The sequence below is a fragment of the Pezoporus wallicus genome, unplaced genomic scaffold (genome assembly GCF_028554395.1).
Source record: "Pezoporus wallicus isolate ANWC-B61680 ecotype Strahan unplaced genomic scaffold, APGP_CSIRO_Pwel_v1 contig_10487, whole genome shotgun sequence".
Taxonomy (NCBI): domain Eukaryota; kingdom Metazoa; phylum Chordata; class Aves; order Psittaciformes; family Psittacidae; genus Pezoporus; species Pezoporus wallicus.
Window position 1 is genome coordinate 1 of NW_026641347.1, and position 7,004 is coordinate 7,004.

The 7,004-nt window shown below is 50.6% G+C and overlaps 1 long non-coding RNA gene across 1 annotated transcript; it reads right to left on the reverse strand.

Annotated features, from left to right (window-relative positions):
- Positions 1-952: 952 nt before the first annotated feature.
- LOC130606645 (uncharacterized) lies at positions 953-3,034 on the reverse strand. Its single transcript, XR_008974033.1, has 3 exons — positions 2,982-3,034; positions 2,746-2,897; positions 953-1,040 (listed from the first exon to the last, which is right to left on the reverse strand). It is a non-coding gene; the product is annotated as an uncharacterized LOC130606645 (long non-coding RNA).
- Positions 3,035-7,004: the final 3,970 nt, after the last annotated feature.

Consider the following 7,004-nt stretch of genomic DNA (forward strand, 5'->3'; position numbering starts at 1 on the left):
TTGACCCCAAAACACGTAATTTTGGCCCAAAAATGAGTCGTTTTGACCCCAAAACATGTAATTTTGGCCAAAAAAGGGTCATTTTGACCCCAAAACAGGTAATTTTGACCCAAAAATGGGTCGTTTTGACCCCAAAACACGCAATTCTGACCCAAAAATGTGTCGTTTTGACCCAAAACACGTCATTTTGACCCAAAACCATGTAATTTTGGCCCAAAAATGTGTCGTTTTGACCCAAAACACGTAATTTTGACCCCAAAACACGTCATTTTGACCCAAAAACGTGTCATTTTGACCCCAAAATGGGTCGTTTTGACCCCAAAACACGTAATTTTGGCCCAAAAATGGGTCGTTTTGACCCCAAAACACGCAATTCTGACCCAAAAATGTGTCGTTTTGTCCCAAAACACGTCATTTTGGCCCAAAAATGTGTCGTTTAGACCCCAAAACACGTAATTTTGACCAAAAAATGTGTTGTTTTGACCCCAAAACACATGATTTTGACCCAAAAATGGGTCGTTTTGACCCCAAAACACGTCATTTCCCCAATTTATCCAAATTCACCCAAATTCCCATTTCCCCCCAACTTTACCCCAAATACCCATTTCCCCCAAATCACCCCAGATTTAAGCAAGTTCCCCCCAAATTTTACCCAAATTTCCCCAAACTCCCCTAAATTTCCCCAAATTTCCCCCAAATTCCTCCAAATTTCCATTTCCCCCAAATTCCCCCCAATTTCCCCATATTTCCCCAAAATTCCCCCAAATTTCTCCAAATTCCCCCAAATTTCCCCCAATTTCCCCCAATTCTCCCCAAATTTCCCCAAATTTACCCAAAATTCCCCCAAATTTCCCCCAAATCTTCCCAAATTTCCCCAAATCCCCCCCGTTCTCACCTGACGGACGAGGACCCCCCGCTGGGTGCCTGGGAGTAGCCGGGGTAGGCGCCCGCCTGCCCGTAGGAGCTCTGCGAGCCCTGCCCGCCGCCGCCGTAGCCACCGGGGCCGCCGTAGGCCGGGGGCGTGGACGGGGTGCTGTAACCTGAGGGGGGGGCGGTTGGCCAATCGCATCGGCCCGTTCGAGACCCATGCGGCCAATGGGATCGACTCATTCGTCCCAATGGGATCGACTCGTTCAACCCAATGGGATCAACTCGTTCAACCCAATGGGATCGACTCATTGAACCCAATGGGATCGACTCGTTCAACCCAATGGGATCAACTCGTTCAACCCAATGGGATCGACTCATTGAACCCAATGGGATCAACTCATTGAACCCAATGGGATCGACTCGTTCAACCCAATGGGATCGACTCATTGAACCCAATGGGAGCGACCAATTCATCCAATGGGATCGACTCATTGAACCCAATGGGATCGACTCATTGAACCCAATGGGATCGACCCGTTCAATCCAATGGGATCGATCCGTTCGTCCCAATGGGATCGACTCATTGAGCCCAATGGGATCGACCCGTTCAATCCAATAGGATCGATCCGTTCGTCCCAATGGGATCGACTCATTGAACCCAATGGGATCGACCTGTTCATCCAATGGGATCGATCCGTTCATCCCAATGGAATCGACTCACTGAACCCAATGGGATCGACCCATTCAACCCAACGGGATCACCCCACTCAACCCAATGGGATCGACCCCTTCAACCCCAAAAGATGACCCCCTTCAACCCCAACAGGATGACCCCATTCAACCCAACGGGATCACCCCATTCAATCCAATGGGATCACCCCATTCAACCCAACAGGATCACCCCATTCGATCCAATGGGATCACCCCCTTCAACCCAACCAGAATCACCCCACTCAACCCAATGGGATCACCCCATTGAACCCAACCAGAATCACCCCACTCAACCCAATGGGATCACCCCATTCAAACCCAACGGGATCACCCCCTTCAACCCAACCAGAATCACCCCACTCAACCCAACGGGATCACCCCATTCAACCCAATGGGATCACCCAACGGGATCACCCCCTTCAACCCCAAAAGATGACCCCCTTCAACCCCAACAGGATGACCCCGTTCAACCCAACGGGATCATCCCCTTCAACCCAACGGGATCACCCACTGAACCCAACTGGATCACCCCATTCAACCCAACCAGAATCACCCCATTCCAACCCAACGGGATCACCCCATTCAAACCCAACGAGATCACCCCCTTCAACCCAACCAGAATCACCCCACTCAACCCAACGGGATCACCCCATTCAACCCAACGGGATCACCCCATTCAACCCAATGGGATCACCCAACGGGATCACCCCCTTCAACCCAACAGGATGACCCCACTCAACCCAACTGGAACACCCCCTTCAACCCAACTGGATCACCCCATTCAAACCCAACAGGATCATCCCATTCAACCCAATGGGATCACCCCATTCAACCCAACTGGATCACCCCATTCAACCCAATGGGATCACCCCATTCAACCCAATGGGATCACCCAACGGGATCACCCCCTTCAACCCAACAGGATGACCCCATTCAACCCAACTGGATCACCCCATTCAAACCCAACAGGATCACCCCATTGAACCCAACAGGATCACCCCCATTCAACCCAACGGGATCGCCCCATTCAAACCCAACTGGATCGCCCCATTCAACCCCAACGGGCCCGGTCCCTTCAAACCCAACACAACGACCCCGTTCAACCCCATACACCGATCCCATTGATCCCATGGGGCAAAGCCATGGGGCAAGGGCTGCTCTTACTGCTCTGGGTCTGCCCATAGGAGGGGCTGTAGCTGTTCTGCCCATAGGCCGCCTCCGGGGCCTGGCTGTAGCCGCTGTAGCTCGGTTGCCCATAGGCCTGGCTGCCTTGTTGGGAATAACCTTGACCTGGCGGCGTGGGGTAGGCCCCATAGCTAAGGAAAAGACCCAAAACGTCACGGATTCACCCCAAAATCGCTTGGGGGGGGGTTGGGGAATGGGGAAAGGAGAGGACGTACCTTTGCGTCGCGGTCTGGCTGTAATCTATGGGGAGAAAAGGGCACAAAAGGGGGTTAATGGGCACAAATTCATCCGAGCAGGAGTGATTTTGGGGGGGGAAAAGGGGGGTTTTGGGGAAAAAAAGGGGAAAAAAGGGGAAAAGGGAGTGGGTTTGGGGCACAAAGGGGTGCTCGGGGTAGAGAGGGATGGCTTTTGGGCACAAAGAAGGGGATTTAGGGCAAAAAGGGGACGGTTTGGGGGTACAAAGGGACTGAGTTTAGGAACAAATGGACTGGTTTTAGGGTAAAAAGGGGCCATTTAGGGCTAATAAGGACGGATTTTAGGGTAAAAAGTGACCAGTTAGGGCAAAAAGGGACTGATTTGGGGCACAAAGGGGCTGATTTTGGGCAAAAAAATGGCCATTTAGGGCAAAAACAGACTGATTTTGGGCACAAAGGGACTGATTTCAGGGTAAAAAGTGGTCATTTAGGGCAAATAGGGACTGATTTTGGGCAAAAAATGACTGATTTTGGGGTAAAAAGTGACCAGGGCAAAAAGGGACTGATTTTGGGCACAATGGGAGTGATTTTAGGGTAAAAAGTAGCCATTTAGGGAAAAAAAAGGACTGATTTTGGGCACAAAGGAACTGGTTTTAGGGTAAAAAGTGGCCATTTAGGGCAAAAAGAGACTGATTTGGGGCACAAAAAAATGGATTTTAGGGTAAAAGGTGGCCATTTAGGGCAAAAAGAGACTGATTTTGGGCACAAAATACTGGATTTTGGGCAAAAAGTGAGTAATCTGGGCACACAAGGACCCATTTTGAGTACAAAGGGACTGATTTTGGTCACAAAGACCTACATTTAGGGCACAAAGTGACTGATTTTAGGCACAAAGTAGTGAATTTAAGGCAAAATGTGATCGATTTGGGGACAAAGTGGCCATTTAGAGCACAAAGGCACTGATTTGGGGCACAAAATACTGGATTTTGGGCAAAAAATGAGCTTTTTGGGCACAAAGTACTGGATTTGGGGCAAAAAGTGAGTGATCTGGGCACAAAGGGACTCATTTTCAGAACAAAGGGACTGATTTTCGGCACAAACAAGTGGATTTTGGGCAAAAAATGAGTGTTTTGGGCACAAAGAGACTGATTTTGGGCATAAAATACTGGATTTTGGACAAAAAGTGAGTGATCTGGGCACAAAAATACCCATTTTGAGTACAAAGGAACCGATTTTGGTCACAAAGACCTACATTTAAGGCACAAAGTGACTGATTTTGGGCACAAACAAGTGGATTTTGGGCACAAAGTGACTGGTTTGGGCACAAAGGGATGGATTTTGGGCACAAAATACTGGATTTTGGGCAAAAAGTGAGTGGTTTGGGCACAAAGTGGCCATTTTGGGCACAAAGAAGTGGATTTTGGGCAAAAAGTGAGTGGTTTGGGCACAAAGTGGCCATTTTGGGCACAAAGAAGTGGATTTTGGGCAAAAAGTGAGTGGTCTGGGCACAAAAGGACTCATTTCGAGGACAAAGGGACTGATTTTGGGCACAAAGTGACTGATTTTGGGCAAAAAACGAGCGGTTTGGGTACAAAGTGGCCATGTAGGGCACAAAGAGACCGATTTTGGCCACAAAACGGGCGATTTAGGGCAAAAAGGGCCAATTTAGGGCAAAAAAAAAGCTGTTGGGGCTTAAAATGGTGCCTTTAGGGCATAAAGAGGCCTTTCGGGGGACAAAGCACCCAATTTAAGCCACAAACCACCGCATTTTGAGGCTCAAAACACCCAATTCACCCCTTTACCCCCAAATTACCTCTTTTTAAGCCCGCCAACCCCATTCCCCCCCACAGACACGGCCATGAGAGCGCTTTTCAAGCCCCAAACCCCGTTTTAACGCTCTCCGTCCTCTCCTCCCCCCTCACCTCCTCCTCGTCCGCGCGGAACAACGCCGGTTTTAACCAAAAATGGGGTTTTTAAGCCCAAAAATCAACGTTTAAACGGCGGGGGGGGGGCCTGAGAGGCCCGGATGTGGCACTGCGGCAGCGCCACCGCGCATGCGCAGAGGCCCCCCCCCCCCCCCCCCCGCGCATGCGCAGAGCGCCCCCCCGAGCCCGCCGCGCATGCGCAGAGCGCCCGCCGCGCACAAAATGGCGGCGGCGGTGGCGCAGGAGGAAAAGGCGGCACAAAATGGCGGCGGGAGGCGTGAGGTAAAACCCGTTCTAAACGCCTCAAAACACCCCAAAAAGGGATTAAAACACCCCAAAATCGCCTTAAAACGACGGGGTTCGGGGTTAGAGGCGCGTTTGGGGGGGGTTTTAGAGCGGCGACGAGCGGCGCGGGGGGTGAGGCTTTGTCTGCTGAGCCCTTTCCCCCCTTCCATCCGCTATAAAGGGCTCAACCGCGATGGAATGAATCAAACGGAGCGCGATAAACGGTGCTTAACGTCTGAAACGCCCCGTTCCGTTAACGGGGGAATGAATGGGACGGGAAACGCCCGTTTCCCGTTACAAAAGCACCGTAATGACCCCAATGAAACACACCCGGAGGCCCCAACCGCCGCTAAACGCACCCGCACCGGGGCAAAGCGCTCCGGAAACGCTAAAAAAGCGCCCGAAACGGTAAAAAAAGCACCCACCATGCCACAAACGGCCCCGAAACGCTAAAAAAGGACCCCAAAAATGCTACAAACGGCTCCAAAAGGTGGAAAAAAGCCCCCGAAACGCTAAAAAGCCCCCAAAACTCTAAAAGCGCCAACAAAACCGCTAAAAACGCTGAGAAAACGCTGAGAAAAACCCAGAAACGCTCCAAACGCCCCCAAAATGCTACAAAAGAGCCCCCAAAACGCTACAAACGCCCCCCAAACGCTACAAAAAAGTCCCCGAAACGGTAAAAACACCCCCAAAACGCTGAAAACACCCCCAAAACCCCGCCGAAAACGCTCCAAACGCCCCCAAAACGGTAAAAACACCCCAGAAACGCTACAAACGCCCCCAAAACGCTAAAAGCAGCCCCCAAACCACCACAAATGCCCCCAAAACGCTCAAAGCGCCTCCAAAACCACTACAAACGCCCCAAACCCCTAACAAAAAGCCCCCCAAACGGCTAAAAACGCCCCGAAAACCGCTAAAAACGCCTCAAAACGCTACAAACGCCCCCAAAACGCTACGAACACTCCGAAAACGCTAGAAACACCCCCAAAACGCTAAAAACACCCCAAAAACGCTAAAACCGCCCCCAAAACGCTACGAACACACCAAAAACGCTAAGAACACCCTCAAAACACGCCAAAAACGCTAAAAGCGCCCCGAAAAACGCTAAAACCGCCCCCAAAAACGCTACGAACACACCAAAAAGGCTAGAAACACCCCCAAAACGCTAAAAACACGCCAGAAACGCTAAAAACACCCCAAAAAACGCTAAAACCGCCCCCAAAACGCTACGAACACACCAAAAACGCTAGAAAGACCCCCAAAACGCTAAAAATACCCAAAAAACGCTAAAAACACCCCAAAAACGCTAAAACCGCCCCGAAAACGCTACGAACACACAAAAAACGCTACAAACGCCCCCAAAACGCTACGAACACTCGGAAAACGCTAAAAACACCCCCAAAACGCTAAAAACACACCAGAAACGCTAAAAACACCCAAAAAACCGCTAAAAACACCCCCAAAACGCTAAAAACACCCCCAAAACGCTAAAAACACACCAAAAAACGCTAAAAACACACCAAAAACGCTAAAAACACCGCAAAAACGCTAAAAACACCCCCAAAACGCTACGAACCCCCCCAAACGCTAAAATCACCCCTAAAACGCTCCAAACGCCCCCCAAACGCTGCAAACGGCCCGAAAACGCTGAAATGGCCCCAAAACCGCTGAAATGGCCCCGAAAACGCTGAAATGGCCCCGAAAACGCTGAAATGGCCCCAAAAACGCTGAAATGGCCCCGAAAACGCTGAAATGGCCCCAAAAACGCTGAAATGGCCCCAAAAACGCTGAAATGGCCCCAAAAACGCCCCCGGTACCGTTGGAGGCCATGGCT